Source organism: Balaenoptera physalus, assembly GCF_965194825.1.
Source record: "Balaenoptera physalus genome assembly, chromosome: 2".
NCBI lineage: Eukaryota > Metazoa > Chordata > Mammalia > Artiodactyla > Balaenopteridae > Balaenoptera > Balaenoptera physalus.
In genome coordinates, this window is record NC_138883.1 from 114,745,673 (window position 1) to 114,765,922 (window position 20,250).

At 50.0% G+C, this 20,250-nt stretch overlaps 1 pseudogene across 1 annotated transcript; it reads left to right on the forward strand.

The window, feature by feature from the left end:
* The first annotated feature begins 3,494 nt into the window (after window positions 1-3,494).
* LOC309654422 (ras-related C3 botulinum toxin substrate 1 pseudogene) lies at window positions 3,495-19,355 on the forward strand (annotated as a pseudogene). The gene has a single exon. The product of its transcript is annotated as a ras-related C3 botulinum toxin substrate 1 pseudogene (transcript).
* Window positions 19,356-20,250: the final 895 nt, after the last annotated feature.

Here is a 20,250-nt window from a genome sequence, read left to right on the forward strand (position 1 = left end):
GTACTGTATGATTCTAAATATATGACTTCTAGAAAAGGCAAAACTATAGAGACAGTAAAAAAATCAGTGGTTGCCAGGGGGTCGGGGGAGAATGAACGGATGAACACGTGGAACACAGAGGATTTTTAGGGCAGTGAAACTACACTTATATGACACTATAATGGTGGGTACATGTCATTATTCCTTTGTCAAAACCCATAGAAGGTAAAACATCAAGAGTGAATGGAATGGTAAACTAGGGACTTTAATGCTAAAGTTTCAGTACTGATTCATGAGTTGTAACATACACGCCACATTAATGTAAGATTAATATAATGGGGAAACTGCAGAGGAAGAGGGGAGTACATGGGAATTCTATACTTTCCACTGAATTTTTCTGTAAATCTGAAACTGTTCTAAAAAATGAAGTCTATTAATTGAACAAAATCAAAACTGAAGCAAAAACAATCTATAATGAACAAAATATCAAAATTTCAAATACAGACAGGACTTTTAGGCAGGGATTAGGGTGAGGTGAGTGAGGCATCATTTTCAGGGCTGTGCAAGTTCAGGGTCAGATTCTGCACTCTCTGAGCTGGAAGAGTCTTTAGAAGTCACCTAGCGCGATCCTTGTGGCATTCTGATGGGGGAACTAAGAATCGTTCTGTGAGGCTGCGGTGGCCGTTTGGGGGCGGGGTGTGCAGTGTCGAGCCTGGAAGCAGAGCTCTGGGCGCACTCTCAGCCCAGCGCTCTTTCAGGGAGCTGCGCTCCCTGCTGCAGGCGGGGTGACTCACTGTCCCATGCATGCCATGTGGCCGGGAAAAGGAAGGAGGTGGCTGGAGCCTAAAGGATTCCCTGGTCACGTGTGAGCTGACCTTTGGATCTCACCGAGGGCTGGGAGTTTGTTTTATGAGAAGGCCGTCTTTGCGTCTCTCTAGGATTATCACATCATTAACCAAGAAATGGGATCAGTTCCCATGTAAAGCACATGCGGTGGGTGGTTCCTGACTTCTTCCTGGGCTCTGCCCAAGCCAGACGTTCCACGCTCCCGGGAAAAGCACCAAAAATACTGCTTCTTTCCCTCAGACTCCCCGAAATCCCTGTCCCTTCCCCGTGGGGAGCGCTCCCACTCTCAGATGGGCCGGACGTGCAGAGGACACGCTCCCCCTCTTGAAGCTCACTTAGGGCGCTCTTAGAGCAGCTGCCTCACCTCAAGTGGGCCTCCGGACTTTCCCTGGACGCGTGTGGGTTTCCTTTCCCCTCCCCTGGCCTGTCCGAGCTGGCCTCCAGTGCCAGGACTCTCTCCACTCTTCACACGCAGCTGCGGAAGTGGGTGGGACTAGGGGAGGGGGACACCTCCCTAGGTCTGAACTTGACCTCCGAGGGTCAGGAAGCCGAGACAGGAGGGCACGTGTGGCTGGGGGCACATCAGCCTGCCCCTCGACCAGAGTCCCCCGGGAGCTGGTGAAGTTGGGCCTGGGGTTGAGGGCTGGTTCAGCGTGACGGTCTGCAAGCATTCAGGCCTCTGCCCTCTCCTCCGAGGTGAAGGTTAGCTTGCAGGGCATCACAGGGAGAGCTCAGCCAATGGCCACAGCTGCTGAGGTGGGGGGCGGCAGGAGGGCCAGAAAGCTCAGGGACAGCGCTGCAGCTAGACTCCGATAGCATGGTTGGGACAGGAGAAGTCCAATCTGGGGCGGAAGACGCTAAATCTGCAAAGCCTGTGTGGATTCACAGAGATGTCAGAGGAGGGGAGGGCCCAGAGCCAGGGAGAGGGGGAGGGGGAGGGAGTGGATTGGGGCCTCCCCTTGAGAGAGGATGATGGATGCTCTCTGGCTTTGGAGATAACTGATGATTCTGGAGGTAAAGAGCCAACTATGAAAATGAGTGTAAAACAAGAGGTGGGAGGGGCAGAGGAAGAAGGATGTCTGTAAGGCGTTGAAGCATGTAGCAGGACTCTTGCTTGAGACCAAGCTCTGCCCCACCCTGTTTCCCAGCTGTGAGGCGTCAGCTGCTCGGGTATTGCTGTCTCCCTGAAGTCCTCTCTCTTATATTTGCTCAAGTCTACCTTCTTGCTGACTCAGGGGGGTAAGGGGTGGCCCAGCCCTCGGAGGTGTGATTCCAGCACCGTTTGCTCAACAGCTCCTAGTGTGGGTACCACTGCAATGGCCAGTGAGTGTGATGGCTCAGAATCTGTAGGATGCGTGATTGTCTCCATCGTTAGGACAGAGAAGTAGAGGCAGCGGGGTGTGCTGAGAGGGGGGCTTGAGGTCAGAGAGGTCTGGGTCAAGTGCCAGATTGCCCCTGTGTGATCTAAGCCCCGTCCCAACCCTATCTTGGTTTCCATGAAGGGGTTGAAGCAGATTCTGTTTTACAGTATAAAATCTATGGAGAATAAGATTACTGAGAACGTCACAAACAGCTAGGCCCTACCACATTGGACCATATCTGGTCCAGCGCTTTCTCCTTTCTCCCTCCCCTTCCAGATGGGGTTGAGGGTCCCTGTGCAAACACCACCCCGCCCCGCCCCCGCCCCAGTTAAAGTCCCCACATGCCTCCTTGCAGATGGCTATTAGGTTGATGTTGTGTGAACCCCCCTCGGCTCTGACAGCAAAAGATCCTCTAAAGATTGACATCTTTTCAACACCCTTTTAGAGCCCCTGGGGGCTCCCGTGGGAAGCCTCCAGCCCAGAAGTTCTTCCATCATTCCTGGGCTTCCCCCTGAGGACGGAGACCACATCCCCTGGGTCTTGTATCCCCGACCCTGCTCCACTGAGGCCTAGTGAGTGCATAGACTGCACCTCATGGCTTGTGGCTGAATGATTTTGGCTGACAGCCCCTCCTCCCTCCCACTCCCCAGAGCCTGGCCCTGGGCTGGATGCAGAGGGGAAAACAACCAATAAATCAGCCTCAATGCCATCAGGTAGCAGCTCCTAAATGCCAGCGGCTCCTCTCAGACCTACCTCAGGACTCCCAGGTGACTGATGACAGAGGTGCCACCCTCCAGGTTTATCTCCCCTCCTTCCCAGAGGGGGTGTGCCTTTACTCCCCTAGAGCCCTTGCGTGTCTTAATACAGTGTGTGACTTGTAAAATTCACACAACCAGTGATCTCACACCCTTGGAACCTGGCTCTCAATCCAGCTGTGATCCGGGGTGGAAGGGCCCATGGGTGGGGTGGGTTGGGAGGGCATGTGGTCTGGGAGAGCCTGAGGGGACCAGAGGCAGGACAACTGAGAAGGACCCAGGGTTATTGTCAAGAAGAGCCGAGTCCCAGGCAAAGATCTCCAGTACTCCTGGATGCCTCCTTAGGTGGGACACGGATCCATTTTACAGATGGGGAAAGTGAGGTTCAGAGAGGCTGTACTCTCTGCTCATGGCTTTGCTTAGATAGTAAGTCAAGGACCGATTTCCCTCCCTAAACCATCTATCTCCCTGGTCACCTTTCTCCCTTCCCATTCCTTGTTCTTGGGTCATGAGGACAGGAGTCGCTGAGGCAGGAAGGCTGGGGTCTGAGGCCCGACTGTGCCAAGTGGCTGTGACACCGAGGGCGATGGCCAAGCCTCCCTTTGTTCTCTGATCCAAGGGAACAATGACCCTTGTCCTGTCCTGTCCCACCCGGGGTCATCAGGAGGCTCACGGGAGATGAGGTGTGTCACCCTAGAGGTGCTGTCTAGGCTGGAGGGGATGAGGATTATTGCCACCAGGCTGGCAGGGCGACAGATGCCAGGGCAAGAATGATGTGAGCCCAAAGGGCACAGTGAGCAGACCAGCCTGGCCAGAGCAGTGAGGCCTGGGAGCCGTGCTGGACAGCGGCTTCCTGGGTACCGCCCAGGGAAGGCCTGTGGGCTGGGACCTGAGCAGGGTCTACATTGCCCAGGTTTCCAGGGATCGGTCAGAAGCCACGATGGGCCACTCTGGGAGGACCGGGCTCTCGAAGCCTGGGGTGGCCTGGTCCAGCAGCCGACCTAGACTACCCTTGGAGGGCTGGGAACCTCTGGGCAGGAAAATTCTGGTGAGAGCTGGTTCATGGGGGGTCCTTAGAATGTTAGGGGACCTCTTGGGATGACTGACTGCTCTGGCTTGCCTGGGATGTAGGACTTTTCGTGCTAAAACTGAGACAGTCCTGGGCAAATTGGAATGGTCGGTCTTTCTAGGACCACCGTTGTCTGGCCATTGTTTCCTTGGAGAGTGAGCACGTGCCAGATTGGGGAGTTGGAGAGTTTGGAAGGGAAATGTACATCCCCGGCTGGCCCTTTCCGGCCCTGGCTTCCAGCCTGGCCTGCCTGTGGGGAGGGGCCTGTGATCTGATCTCCTTAGTTGGGCTGGGGCTGTCTCTGCAGGGGGGCACAGGGGCTGAAGTTTTTTACGGGGTTCATTCAGAAGGAAGTATTAGGAAACACTGTGGCCACCCCTCCAAGCCACAACCGGCTTTGCCATTTGAGACATTTTGGTCTCCATCACTTGCCTCCTGGGCCCTCTCTGATGGATTCCGGACTTGAAAGGGGATGGGGGAGTGTTATTTATTAGCCTCCTTGACCCCCCAAATGAACACTGAGTGTAGGGGTGTGAAACAAAGCACTAAGGCCTTAAAAAGTGGTTAGTGACAGCGGACAACAGTGACAGAGTCACAGTGACAGAGTCACACTTCAGAGGCACGCAGGGCAGCCTGGGCCAGGCACACAGCAAAGACGTGCAAGTCACTGTTATTGTTCTTGCTTTGCGATTAGACCCCATGACTTTTAACTTTATTATTTCTTTCCTTCTGCTGCCTTTAGGTTTTGTTTGTTCTTCTTTTTCTAATTCTTTCAGGTGGTAGGTTAGGTTGTTTAGATGCCATGGTTTTTAAAGTGCTGCCACGCCCACTACCCCCATGGCCCTCAGACAACCCCAGGGAGTAGGTGGGATGGGGTTGCCTGCATTTAGCAGGTGAAGAAACAGGCTCAGAGAGGGCAGAATAGTGCCTGGAGGGCATGTGCACAATTAGTGGTGGCCCTGGGTCCCAGCTTGGGTCTCCTGACTCCTAGGCCATGACACGCTGTACCCTGTCTGGTTTCTCACTGGCTGGGGGATGTCAGTGTGGGGTGTGTGTGTGTGTGTGTGTGTGTACGTGCACGCATGCGCTGGGAGGAGAAGGGAGACCGGAGGGAGGGAGCTGTTCTTTGAATCCACAATTATCATCATATGGAATTCAGAAGAAGCCACACCCTCGCTTGGAAGGGGCGTGGCTAACCCCTGAGCTGGCTGGGTACCCGAGGAAGAGGCTGTGTACTGACCTGTGCAAGGAGCAGTCCCTCTCCCCAAGGGAGCCTATGCGGAACAGAAGACTGAGCGTGGCCTTTGGTGTCAGAGGGACCTGGGTTGGAACCCTAGATTCTGTCACTGAGTAGCTCTGTGACCTTGGGGAAGAGATTCCATCCTGTAGGGCCTGTTTCCTTACCTGTAAACTAGGGATAATCACATCTACCTCCTGGCGCTGTTGTGAATAGTAAAGTATCCGGCACATAGTAGGTGCTCAACACAATGGCTCCTTTTCACCTGCTTCCGGTGTCGCCTCGTGGGCTGCAACAATCCCTGCTGGTTCTGGGGAGATAACAGGATCCCACCCCTGGACGGTGGGAGGAAGGCAGTTCATCACAAGTGCTCACTCTTCCGTTGGGCTTTAATTCTCAGTAGAGTCCCCGTGAATGTTCTGGTCTATCACTTAGCTTAGCCAAGGAGACTTGAGGGAGGGGATATGGAGGCTCTTTGAGTTGGAACCTCAAAAATAAAAGTTGCTACAGCCTGTCCCTGGGGCTGGGCTGGGGTGTCCTCAGCAGGAGGATAGTCGGTATCCCTTGGTCCAGAGTCCCTCCTTCCTGCAAGGCTCTGGGTTTATCTGCTGAAGGGATGTAGAGTCTCCCTTTCCACTGTCTGCTCCCTGTACTTGATACACGACCCCTCTGCCCAAAGGAGAGAAGCTTGGATTTTGAAGCAGGGAAGTCCAACTGGAGAAACGATCCATTAGGCAGATGAAAAGACATTTTTCTTCGCTGCCGTTACACTGCCCACCCCAGACAACACACTCACTACAGTTCTATCTCATTCAGCTCACCTAGAGAATAAAATTAGAAATCAAGTCAACTCCCTAGAGTCTTGTTATATCAATCTGACTTACACAAAACAGGCCAGACAGAGTGTGAGGTTTCCATAAAATTAGGCTGTGTCCCCAGGGGCTGCCTTGAAGCTACCCAACATTTCAGAAAACTGCCAGGTGCCCTTTTGCATAATTTATCAGTTACATACAATTCAATTCATTGCAGGCAGGAGGCGATGGCTAGGGACAGAAGGGGCACCCTGGAAGTAGCATGTGTTGGGGAGAGGAAATCCCGATTCTAACCTCCTCCCCACTGCTGACTGGATGAACGAGCTAAGACAAGTCCTTCACCCACATGGGGCCCCACTTTCCCCAAGCATTTAGACTAAGGCAACTAACTGTCCTTTAGGCAACTCTCGAATTGGTTTGAATGCTGAAATTCTACATTGGTGGTATCTGAACACTGGGGTGGGCGGAGAAAGAGGTGTTCAGAGCTTGGGACCTGCTTGGCAGTGTTGGAACATTGAGAGGCCAAGGTTGGCACAAGGGCTGTGGGTGCCCAGATGGCCAGAAGGAGGTCTGCTTCTCAAATTTGCCTAGTGACTTTCTCGCTTGTAACACCGCCCCTTGTTAACTTCACCTCTACTCTATTTCAGTGGATACTGGCAACATCCTAGGGGAGAAGGCGGGGCTGCCGTGAGCAATCCTGCTTTCCTGACGGCTGCCCAGGGAGTGGGAGTGATGGTGCCCAGGGCCGCTGAGATCAAGTGTCATGGGTCCAGTGCCCTCTCCCCACCCCCGGTGCCTAATCCCTCCCTCTCTCCCCTCTGCTCCCAGTGCCCCCTCTGCCCCCGGAGCGTGTTTTTTTTTATGGTATTACTTATATGGCATTTGTTATACTTGTCTACCTGCCTCCCCGAAAGCAGACAACGGGGCTATTTCTCTCGATTTCCCAGGCACTCGATCAAAGGCCTACCCCCACCATGGATACTCAGGTCAAGTTGTTGGATGAAGGAATAAAGGAGTGTTGAAGACCAGAGAGAGACGGCTCAGTAATGCCGTTTCCTTACTCCTGTCCAGTGCTCCTTGCTCTGGGGTCTGACAAGCCATTTACTAGCCCCTGATGTCTACGCCATGACTGAAGGCCACTCTGCAGGGTCAGCTAGACCCCGCTGCTGAGCCATTCACAGAAGGGACAGGATGTCTTTTGCCAGCCTCAGCCCCAATGCCATCTCCAATGCCTGCACCTGGCCACGACGTATGTAGTAACAGGACTGTCGCCCGCGCGGGGCATCCTGCCTTGAAGAAACTGATCGAAACCCCCTGATGGGGCAGGTACACTTACCCTCAGTTTAAGGAGAGAGGGTCAGGTAGGCCACACACCTAGTCTCAGGTTCCCAGCTGAGGTGGAGGAGCCCCGGGATTTGAACCTACTCCTGGCTGATGCCACAGTCTACATTCATTCTATGAAGCCATGATTTCACTACATTGTCTTATATATTTACAAAGTGCTATCTTACCCCCAATCTCTCTTTCATCCTTGCAGGACTGTAGGTATAAAGGTAGGTAGGGCAGGGGTCGTCAGCCCACTTTAAGGAGGAGGGGCTTTATGCTCAGAGAGGCAGAGTGACTGACATGAGACCACACAGGCTATGGCAGAGCTGGGATCCAACCGCACTCCAGACAAGGGACAGAGGTTCAGACAGGCTCAGGTACTTGCCCACGGCTCAGAACTAGCAGAGCCACTAGTTTTTTGTTTGTTTCCTTTTGTTTTTGTTTTTGTAAAAGGGCTGAAAAGAATATGCAAGTATCCCCCCTTAGAGTGGCGTTCCCCACTGCAGAGAGATCACCAGAGGGAGATTTCCTAATGGAGCAGGGGGCCGCCGGGCCACTGAGGCTGACCCGAAGGCAGTTTGGCCCTGCTGAAATATCAATACTAAATTATCTGCCTGACGAGCATCGTCTCAAATGTGGGGGAAAGGATGAGGTCACAGGGGTCTATCTGTGGTCCCCAAACAGGAGTGTCAGAAAGGGCAGGAGTGAGTTCTGGGAGGAGGGGAGCTGGGGAAGCCCCCAGCCTTTTGCTGAGATGTCTTCCTGAGAAGACTCTGGAAGCACCCGCAGAGCTGCTTTTGTTCCCAAGTCTCTGGAGCTTGCTGGCCGGTTTCCGGGGCAGTGTGTGCAGCCCTCACTCAGCCCGGCCCCTTAAGCGGGCGTGTGCAGGAGCTGTAAGCCTGGACCATGTGGGGCAGGGCCAGCCCTGCTTCGAGATGTCTGTGGGGTAAATGTTTGCTGCTTTTGTCTGGAAGCAAAACCCTTAGCCACTGTTTCTCCAGCCTCCATGGAAATTAAAGCCAGGAAGCTAAGCAGTGGGTGATTATGGGGTTCAACTTGCTTATTAACAGCCCACAAAGGATTATCATGGGGCTTCTAGGAGAAGCCCACAGAGGTTTGGAAGAGGGTTGCTTCCTGGCTCCGGGCACTGCTCTCTGAAAACTCAATCTTCTCCAGGCCGAACGGCTCTGCCTGGCCAGCTGGGGGGGCCCCGGGGGCGCCCCCCACTGCCACCAACACACAGGATGTTCAAAGGAGCCAACGGGAGGGGTTGGTGGTGAGTATGGGGTAGGAGGGGGCCCAGCCCTTTGTGATCTGTGCCTGCAGGGGGGCCTGGAATGAGTAGGGTGAGAAAATTGCCTACCCCTTTAGTACAGAGTTCAGGTATTTACAACTGTCTCCTTGGAGAGGGAGACCATTTAGGTAAGTTGTAAGAACAGTGTTGGGCAGGGGTCAGCAAACCTGCCTGTTGCCCATTTTTATAAATAAAGTTTTATTGGACACAGTCACACCTATTCCTTTGCAGATTGCCTGGGGCTGCTTTCAAGCTACAACAGCAGAGTTGAGTAGTTGAGCAGAGACTCTCTGGCCCACAAAGCCTAAAATATTTTCTGTCTAGCCCCTTACAAAGTTTGCTCACCCCTAGGTAGGGGAAAGGGTATGAATTTCAGAGTTGACTAGATATGGGTTGAAATGCCACTTTTACTTTTGTTCTGTATAACTTTGGACATGTTGCTTCCCCTCTGAACCTCATGCTTTCCATTTGTAAAATAGGGATGACCATCTATTTAAAACATGCTTACAATATCGTGTTTACTGTGCATCCGGCACTGTTCTAAGCACTTTGTGAGCATTAACTCATTTAATGTTCACAACAACCCTGTGATGTTGGTGCTCTTATGACTGTACCACTCTACAGAAGGGGAAGTGGAGAGCTGGAGGGGTTAAGTAACTAACCCAGGACCCCACGATGCTGGGATTTTGAACACAGGCGATATGGCCCCAGAAGCTGTGTTCTTAAATGGCCATTGTGAAGAGCAAGAAGTCATGGATGAGCAGAACTGAGCCACAGGGGCTGGGATGCAGTAGGGACTCGATATCTGTTGGTTCACTCTTCCCCTCATCCTCTTTGCCAAATTGTTTGGCTTCCCACCTCTGTCCAGGATAAGGGTCCCGGCCCCTTTGGATTGCAGTTTCTGAGGTCATCACATCCCTCGTGCCTTTGCCAAAGCCCAGCATCACAAACGCTGCTCTGGTTTCCTCGACACGCTCCCCCTCTCCCTTCCTGCCGCTGTCTCCCTCCCACTGTTTAGTTAATAATAACATATCATGTTCTGTCTCAGATGCATATCAGTTGCGTGTAATTATTTATGGAGAAATAGACAGATGATTCCCTGCTTGGACCGTTTTCACAGGCAGCCATACCTATCGCTTAGCATTCCTCTCTCCCCTCGACTAATAACACTGTCCACTTTAGATCCTGGGGTCTTGATTTATTAGGTAATTTGTTTCTTCTCTGTGGCTTGGGCCTGCCTGTCATCAATATAATAGAATGATGGAAGTGCAAGCTATAGACACCAGACATTAAAAACTAGGCAAATATCACCCATTTCAGCTCCTTGTCCAGAGCCAGAGCCAATCCTCTGCCCGCTGGGGGAGAGGAAAAAGATTACAGAGGGACACCTGGAGCCTGATTCTCACAAAATGATTCTTTGAAAATTGGGCTGGTGGCTCTGCTGTTATGTGCTTTGGGGAAAATGTCCAGGAAAACACATCCACACACACGTATACGTGTGCACCCACGCATGCGTGCATACACCCACACAGTAGAGGAATCTAAGCTCCCTTCCAAAGAGACTGAATATGCCGGGGTGGGGGAAAAGGACTGAACTGGCTGCCAGGAGGCCTGGCTTCCCACCCCAGCTTTGCCACACTATCCAGCTGGAGGAGCAAGGGCAAGTCACCTCATCTCTCTGGGCCAGAATTGCTTCATTTGTCAGATGAGGAGGTGGCCTTCCAGCCTTAACCTGCTGAGATGCAGCCAAGGTTACATGGAATGTCAGAGGCGGAGTTGGAAACTGAACCTTTGCTGTTTGATTCCAAGATCGGTGCTTTGAACACTTCCCCATGCCGTTCCCATCAATCATAATTGTAATCCCAAACGATCAGTCTCTTCACCATCAATAGCCTTATCACAAATCACTGAAATAATATCACCAATAAATGATCTTTAATTGCACCATCAAGAGACTCATCAATGCCATTATGTCCAGGAGCTTCTCACCACCACCGTCCTCATCATCATGCTCATTTCACTGACTGTTTTCTATATGCCACATTTCATATGCAGGATGTGATTTCATCCTCACAGCAATCCTAGAAAATAGGCACCGTTATAATTATCCTCATTTAATAGATGAGGCAACTGAGGCCCAAAGCGGCACACAGTAGTAAATGCCAGACTTTGGATTTGAACTAGGGTAGGTTTGGCTCCAAAATAAGCTTTCGGCCACCAGTCTGTGAATCAACAGCATCGTTATCACAAGTATTCTCATCACTGTCCGCGTTACCATTATCTTCTACATCGGCATCACTGAGTCACCCGGCATCATCTTTCTAATCACTCCCAATATCATCACCAGAGTCAACATTATTGCTAATGTTGATATCACCAATATCAGCATCGATATTGCCAATCTCACTATTGCCAGTGTTGTTTTAATATAAACGCCGTCATTAATCATTAGCAATACTGTCACCGTCACCATCAATATAGTCCATACTGCTGTCATAAATGATACGTATCAGTACCGTCAAAATTGTCTTTTAGGAGTCATTGCTAATACAGACGTCACTGCTAATCTCATTATGGTCACTAGTGATATTATGGTCACTGTCACCAAGCCAGTCCACATCCACATCATAATCAATATCGTAAAAAGCAGAATTATCTGAGCCATCGCTAACCTCACCATCCACAGAGAATTACTGATACTGCCAACATTTTCAATAGCATCATCACGATCGTCACCATCCTCAGTTCACCCTCACTGTCTCAATACAACTAAAAAAGTACACGTCTCCCATTAAGTGGACATCACAGATGTCAATCTACTTACCGTTGTGATCATCATCATCTACCAAGTTCCGACTTGTGAGTTGAACTGTGTTAGGTCTTCTCTCCCCTGGAACTCTTCAGCTCTCCTGTGAGAGATGTGGAATGCATAAATATTTGACTCACTGTCACACTGCCCATGCAGATGTTGCCAGGGTCATCAGGAATCTGAAACTTTTGCATCTCTGGAGCGAGGTGATTGCTGTTTCAGAAGTTTTAGGCCACTGAGTATCCTTAAATTCCACCCATCCTTCCCAGCCAAGTTACTTCCCAGTTCCCCAGTGGGTTTCCATCTCCTGTTTCCTTGTGCCACAACTGACCATCGTTTTAATCTCAGTTATAACATTCATAGCCCGTCTCTTGTCCCAGTTGTTTGTGTGTCTGTCGCCTTCCCTAACATATAAGTTCCTGGAGGTGGGGCCGGGTTTTTTTCATATCCCTTACAGGGTTTACACCAAACGTTTGGGGATTTAAAGGGGAATGTTGACTGGTCCACAAGAATCACGTGATGAGGGGTAAAGAACATCAGACTGAAAACCAAGATATCTGGAATTCAGCCTGGATTATCCCTAACTAACTGTGCAACCTTAGATCATCCATTTCCCCTCCCTCCCTCTCTACCTTTCTCCATCTCCAAACCTAAGGGTCATCCCTTTTCCACATCCAAGTTCTGTGGCTCTGCCTTCCAAACCGCCCATTTCTCACCCCTCCTCTGCTGCCCCTCTAATGCAGGCCCACATCTCCAGCTTGAACCACTGCGGTTATCTCTTAACTGGTCTTTCTGCTTCCACTCTACCCCATGTGGGACAAGAGTGCTCTTTTGAAATTAGTTCATATTAGTCCCTCACTCCACCCCATGGCTTCGTCCTTCACTTACAGTAACATGCAGACTGCTTCTGTGGCCTGCAGTGGACACGGTCTGGCCCCTGCCCCCCTCTCCTCCCTCACCTCATGCATCATTACCTCCCCCCCACCCCACACCGTTCCTAGACACATCGTTCTTCTCGTGGCATCCTGAAAACCTTGACCTTGTTTCTGATGCGAGGCCTTCACACTGGCTGGCTCCTCTGCCTGGAAAGTGCTTTCCCTGGACCCCCTACATGGCTGGCCCCATCACCTCATTCAGTTCTCCAACCAAGTGTCTGCATCTCAGAGGGGCTTCCCATGAGCATCCCCTGTGAAATAGATCCCCTCTAGCAGGCATTCTCTTCTCACTGAAGCCTCCCACCCAACATATATTTATTGATTGTCTGCTACAGGGTTTCTCAGCTTCAGCATTATCGGCGCTTTGGACTGGGGTGTTCTGTGTTGTGGAGTGGGAGGGACTGCCTTGTGCAGTGGGAGGTGTTGAGCAACACCCCTGGCCCCTGTTCACCCGATGCCAGTAGCACCCCTTCCCAATTGTGACAACTAAAATTGTCTGCAGACACTGTCAAGTGTCCCCTGGGGGCAAACTTACCCCCGGTTGGGAACCACACTCTTCTGAAAGCTTGGGACACGTCAGTGGATAAAACAGATCCCACCACTGGCATTCCCCTCTCCCAATCCCCTGGCCTTCTTGGGAGGAGACAGACAATGAATGGGAAGCTAGAAAGTGACAAGCGCTATGGGAAAAAATAATACAGCAGGCCAAGGGTGCTGGGGATGGGGTGTAGGTTGGGGCCCTGGAGAAAAATGAACAGGCTGGTGGAGGGTATCAGGCGTGGGCTGTCTCCATCCTTCTGGTCCCACTCTCTCTCCCTCCCACCTTGCCTCATCCAAGGAGGCAGCACCCAGCAGCATCAACCCACAGGGACTCGGGAAGTGTTGTTAGCCTAGATAATTTCTCCAGAGCCACTGATCCCTTCTGCCGAGTGTGATAAACCCTATTTCATAAAGAAGACATGAATGGCTGTAATCAGATACAATGTTTGCAATGCTGAACAAAATGAGCAAAAGAAAAAAATATGCAGCCAGGCTATAATTATGGGTGTAATATTTCAGCCCATTAGCAAAAAATATCTCAGAAACCTGCTGCCCGCCTTCTCAGCTAAAAAATTGGATACTAAGCTGGTGAATGCAAACAGAGAGAACAGAGCACTGAAGCAGAGGCCTAATTAATTGCATATACAATTTTTTTTTTTTTTTTTTTGGCTGACAGCGGCTTCTGACAATTCTGGGTCTTTTACTGCATCAAATAAAAAGAGAGATTGTCATTTTCCAGCAGGGCTGCTCTGAGGGCTTCTAGACACTGGTCCCTCTTCCTCAGCCCAGTACTAGTCAAGGACATGCCCCTCACTAAACACTTGGTAAATTTATGGGTTTTTGTATAATAATAGTTATACTTTGTTGCTTGCTATGTGCCAGGTACAGTGATAAAGCTTTACAACTTTCATCTCATTTTTCCCTATGGGAGCGAGGTGAAGTGAGGCAATGGATTTTGTTGACGACCTTCAGGTTCCTTGTCACCATTTTTTTTTTTTTTTTGAGTGCCAGCACCCGTGACTATCTTTGGAGAACTACTTGTGAGCTACTGAAGTCACCTCGCCTGGGTGCAGAGAGCCCCTAATCCCTGGCGGGGGTGGGTTGTGTCCCTGTGCCCCGAGCTCACACCTCCTCTGTGGGACTTTGCTGGAACTCACCACCCTGCCTGCCTTCCTCCCTCCCCACCCTGACCCCCACGCCCTCTGGTCTTCCCTGGAGTTCTTTCTTGATAAATCACTTGTATATTATTCCTTGGCTCCCAGTATGCTTCTGGGGAGCCAGCTTCAGACAGGTAGGATTAATTACCACCCTTTTTCCAGAAAGGAAACTGAAGTTTGGAGGGGATAGTAACTCCACTCAGGGAACTCAGTGAGAAATTGGGGACCGGGATTTGACTCCATGTCATCTCATCCTATTTGGCCTCCATGTGTAAATGTGGCACTTGCCCGCACACCCTAGTTCCTAGTCCCTAGGATCTGTATGAGACTGGGGCAAGTTGGTGGTCCATTAGCCACCATCGTAGGTTCTGAAACACAGCACTGTCTGGGTAAATCTAACAATTAGATCCACGCCTTTGTTCATGGGCCTCTCTAGTTACCTGCCATTTACCTCAGGCTCACCAAGCTCTGCAGGGGTCTGACCAGTTCCTGGGTATACATTCATTCATTAAGTCATTCATTCACTCGTGCAGTCACCTACCCATCTAACCTCAACCATTCAGCTAACCCCACCCATTCATCTAATACCACCCATCCATCCATTCGCCCATGCACTCATCCACTCACTCATCCATCCAACAGAGCGCTCATGAAGGCTGCCCCCAGCAACAGTCTAGCGTGGGACATGGATGTACTAAGAAGTCAGTCATCATACCTTGTGATCTGTGCACCAGGGGAAAATGTATAAGGTACTATGGGCTCATAGGAGGGACACCTGATCCAGCCAAGCTTCCCAAGGCACCTGAATGGGGATCTGGCAGGTGAATAGTGAAGAGAAGAGAGGAAAGGGGTAGACTGTCCCAGGCAGAGAGAACAGCAGATAGGATACAATCCAAACGCCAGAGGTGAGTGAGTGTGTGGAAGGTTCAAAAGAATGAAGGACATTCACCTGGCCGATCTCATGTGAGGGGAGGCGGTAAGAGATGAGGCTGGAGTAGCTGGCTGGGGCCAGACATGCAGGACCTTTGCTTGTTGAGCCAAGGAGAGAACTGGGAACTGAGAGCTGCGGGGTGCCTTCAAAGGGCCTGTGAGCAGGAGACCATCAGGGGCAGATCTGCCTGATTCAGCAGGGCGCTCTGGGAAGAAGAGGTGGGAGGAAGGGAGCCAGTGATGGGACTGCAGTTGGGGTGGGCGTGGAAGGACCGTGTGCCAGGTTGGCAGTTGCCCCGTGACGCTGTTGGAGGAAGCGGGGGGAGAAGTGAGTTTGTGCCAGGACGAGAGAGAATTAGAAGTGGGTGACTGGGTGTGGGAGGCAGGGAGAGGGAGAGGGAGAGGATGACTGCCAGTTTCTGGCCTGTGCAGTGGGGGGACGGAGGTGGCACTGACCAAGTCACAGAGGGAGAGGATGGGCCTGGGGCATGGAGGTTGGAGGCCATGCTCAGTTTAGGGCAGGTTGAGTCTGAGATGCCTTGTGGGGATTTCAGGTGGGGTCGTTCAGAAGATACTTTGATATCTAGGTCTGAAGGCCCAGAGAGAGATGACAAGCGCTGAGGATAAAGATGTAGGTATGACCACCAACCCCTCGGAGTAGATGGGAAGGCCCAGGGAGGGTGTGCAGACAGAGGAAGAGTGAGCTTGCTATCTTCTGACAGATGCCCCATCGCTGACTGCCTACCTGAACAGCGGGCATCTTCCTTCCGGATTCCAGTTCACACGTGGACCACATTCCCAGGCTGACTCCCGTCTCTGGCCAAGCACGTGGGTGCATCTTCTGTCTGCATCAGGTCTTCCTGCCATGGGTCCCCTCGCCCAGAGCCCACTGGGCAGCAGTTGTGTGGGTCAAGCCTGGATGTGTTTCTCTGTCTACCATGGAACGGCCTCTCCTTCTGGAGGGTTCTTTGGCCTGGAGGAAGAAAGAGAGATTGTTCTTCCCAGCATGGCTGCTCACCAGAGCGGGAGGGGAATGAGCATTCTTGTGTACTTGGAAGCTCAGGGGCTGGCCTCCCTCCACCACTGCTTTTAGAAATGTCTTTAATTATTAAATTACTATGTGCACACTGTAAAAAAGATATACAGCTCAGAACAATAAATAAATATGATAGACCCCCTGCCCCTCATCCTGCCAGCGCCTATACCCCATTCCCTAGTGACAACAATTATCTTTCCAGATTTCATACATGCACACACACACACACACACTATGTCATGCTCATCAATTGATTTTTTTGGTTTATAAATATATACTAGACATATTTCTACATCAAAATGTATATAGCTCTACTTCCCATTTTTCTTTCTTTTTTATTTTTTACTATAAAAATCATACAAGTTTATGGTAGATTCTGAATGTGGAAATTCAGAAAAATATAAAAAAAGAAAACCCAAATCTGCCAGTATCCTAAAATCTCATTACCCAGAGATGATGATTAACATTGAGGAAAACATATAAAATTTACTTTCACTGGACAATAACAGAAGACACTAAAATTAGAAAGCACTACGGAACTTCAAGTAGATTTTTCTTCAAAATAAGAGACATTAATCCTTGTATAATTTTCTCTCTTTTTTTAACTTGGATTGAGAGGTTGACGTTGTGATGTTTTAACTATCTGCTTCTTAATGGTTGTTAGTTTAGGTAGAACTTAGTCATTTCTCTTGGAAAAACCAAAAGGTACAACTTATCTCTAAACAAACAGACTAAACTCATCTGTCTACATACATATTTTTAAACTAAAAATAATTTTTAAAGAAGAGGTAAGCCTACTGTTAGGATAGTTTGTCAAGAGAAATTACTGAAGTATTCAATCACTTTCAAAAAGAACAAACACAGCATGAGGAAATAATTATCACTTACTCCTGACACAAACCCAAACAGATGATGTGTGAGCCCCAAGCATTCAATAGTTACCTGCTTCTTCCCACATTACCTGACCAACGGCAGGTTGGCTCTGTGGGATCAGAAAGCACAATTTCCTATACCTCTTTGGTGGCTCAGAATCATGCCACAATTTAGCTCACATTTTATCTGGGCCGTGACTTTCATGCACCATTCACTGCTTTTCCCAGAGTCACTAATTACCTTTCTTATCCTTGTTGCTCAGATCCTTGTTGCTCAGAAGTGCTGCACGCCTTAATTCCACGACAGCACTTAGCGTCCTAGCGTCTTCCTCAGAGGACTGGGGAATGCTGTTTTCTTTGAGGTTGTTCTTCACAGGCTCTTCTGATTTCTCGTTCTGATTGGGGCTAATTTCTCATTAGGCCAGCTACACAGCTGTGCTACTGGTATTTCTTTTCATTGTTCTCCTGGGTTAGTTCTATTAGTTCTATGGCTTCTTGAAGCTGTTGTCTTTTTCTTGGATTCTGTTTTCCTTCTGCTGGGGTACATACTCAAGGAGTTTTTTCAGAAAATGTGGAGCCCCACCCTGGAACCTGGGAGCAGTGGGTGCCAGCATGGGGGAGGGGAGGCTGGCTGTGAGTGCTCCACATTTCCTGTTTCTCTGCAGTTTTCCCCAACTTTGGGTGGTGACCCCTGCCGGGCTCCAGCTTTTGGTCGGCAGAGGGAGGGTGAGGCCGCGTGGCCAGCGGTACCGGGCACCCTGCGCCCCGCCGCCTGCAGTCCCACGCCCCGAGCTTGCTGCTTCTGGCCTCAGCGCGGCTGCCACCCAGCTCGGCGAGCAGCCCAGGTGCAGGCCATCGGGTGTGTGGCGGTGGGAGACCGAGCTACAGGGAAAACTTGCCTACGGATCACTTATCAGTTATCATTGCACTTCTTGGAGAATATATGCCCACTATCTTTGACAACTATTTTGCCAATGTCATGGTAGATGGAAAACTAGTGAATCTGGGCTTATGGGATACAGTCAGACGAGAAGATTCTGACAGATGACGTCCCCTGTCCTATGCGCAAACAGATGTATTCTCCATTTGCTTTTCTCTTGTGAGTCCTGCATCACGGGAAAATGTGCAAAGTGGTATCCTGAAGTGGGACACCATTGTCCCATCGTGTGACTCCTATCATCCTGGTGGGGATGAAACTTGATCGTAGGAATGATAAAGACACAATTGAGAAACTGAAGGGGAAGACGCTGATTCCCATCACCTACCCGCAGGGCTTAGCCATGGCGAAGGAGATCAGGGCTGTAGGATACCTGGAGTGCTCGGTGCTCACGCAGCAAGGCCACAAGACAGTGTTTGATGAGGCTATGGGAGTGGTTCTCTGCTCACCTCCTGTCAAGAAGAGGAAGAGAAAACGCCTGCTGTTGTAAACGTCTGGGCCCTCTCCTGCCCTGTCCCGTTCCCCTGGGAAACTGTTTATGCTTTGCTCAAACCGTAGAGCCTTCGCACTCAATGCCAGGTTTTTGTTACAGATTAGTTTTTCCATAAAACCATTTTGAACCAATCAGTAATTTCTAGGTTTTTTTTTGTTTGAAGTGTAAGGGTTCAAACTTTCACATTCTACTAAAGTTTAGCCCTAAAATGACAAGCTTTCTTAAAGCCTTATTTTTCAAAAGCCTCAGTGCTTGCTCAGATTAAGAGTTGCCAAAAAACCTTGTGGAACTTCCCTGGTGGCTCAGTGGTTAAGAATCCGCCTGCCAACTCAGGGGACACGGGTTCGAGCCCTGGTCCGGGAAGATCCCACATGCCGTGGAGCACCTAAGCCCATGAGCCACAACTACTGAGCCTGCGCTCTAGAGCCCGTGAGCCACAACTACTGAGCCCGCGAGCCACAACTACTGAAGCCCTCGCGCCTAGAGCCCGTGCTCCGCAACAAGAGAAGCCACCACAATGAGAAGGCTGCACACCGCAATGAAGAGTAGCCCCCGCTCACGGCAGCTAGAGAAAGCCCACGCGCAGCAATGAAGACCCAGTGCAGCCAAAAATAAAAAAAAACAAAAAACAAAAAAACCTTGTGAATTAAGTTGCATTGTTGGGCTAAGAACACTGAGCACTAAACTGTTGAGAGGACTTTGTCTTTAAGAAGACTGCAGCTTCTGAGGTTAGGAAATGCAGACACTTGCCAACTGGTTTCAGATATGAAGAGGGTACAGCCTCCTTCATGAAATGTTGCCACTGAATGCATCATAATTTATCTACCCATGTTCATTACTTAACATTGTACTGTATATCATAATGCATGAGTGTAACAGTTCAACTTTTCGGATCAGTCTTTTTGATTTCGTAGTGAGATTTTTTTTTTAAAATTAGTGTATTAACCTTCGTGAGATTTTGAACAGAACTCTTACGTCTTCCCTCTGCTGAAGTATTCTGCTTTCTCTAGTTGCGGCAAGCGGGGGCCACTCTTCATCGCGGTGCACGGGCCTCTCACTATCGCGGCCTCTCTTTTTGCGGAGCACAGGCTCCAGACGCGCAGGCTCAGTAATTGTGGCTCACGGGCCTAGTTGCTCCGCGGCATGTGGGATCTTCCCAGACCAGGGCTCGAACCCGTGTCCCCTGCATCGGCAGGCAGATTCTCAACCACTGCGCCACCAGGGAAGCCCTAGCCCTTTTATTTTTATTAAGCTTTTCATTTCAGCCAATGTGTTTCTCATTCTAAGAACTTTTTAATTCTCTGCTTGTCTCCCCCCACTTTTTTTTCATAGCAAGCTGCTTTTGTTTTATGGATGCAACATCCTCCCATTTCTTTTCTGTTTGCTGCATCTTCTCTGTTTTTCCTTTTCAGTTGCTCTGCTCACCTTGATCCTTCTCTTTTCTGTGGTTTGTTTTCCTCAAAACTTGGTAATTCTCAGGTATCCATTAGAGTGTGTGAATAAAAAACCAGATTGATCAGTCCTGGCTCAGATGGGACTTTCCTCTGTGCGGGTATATGGTTATATAGATCTTCTGGAATAGGCCTCTTTCCTAAATGGGTCTGGGGCCCTGGTAGTGTCTGGGTGAGGCTTGCTGACGGGGAGCAGAAATCCAAGCTCATGACTTGCCACCATTGCTGAAGTAAGATGACTTCCCTCTGAGCAGGGAAAGCCTTAGTTAGAGGGATTTCGATATATGAGATCCTGAAAATCCTTAAATTCTTCAAAATTACACATCAAAAAGAATAAGACTAATGGGTAAAATAGGGGTAGGGATAAGCTACTCAAAAGTCATGCCACATTATCATCAGACCATTCACAAA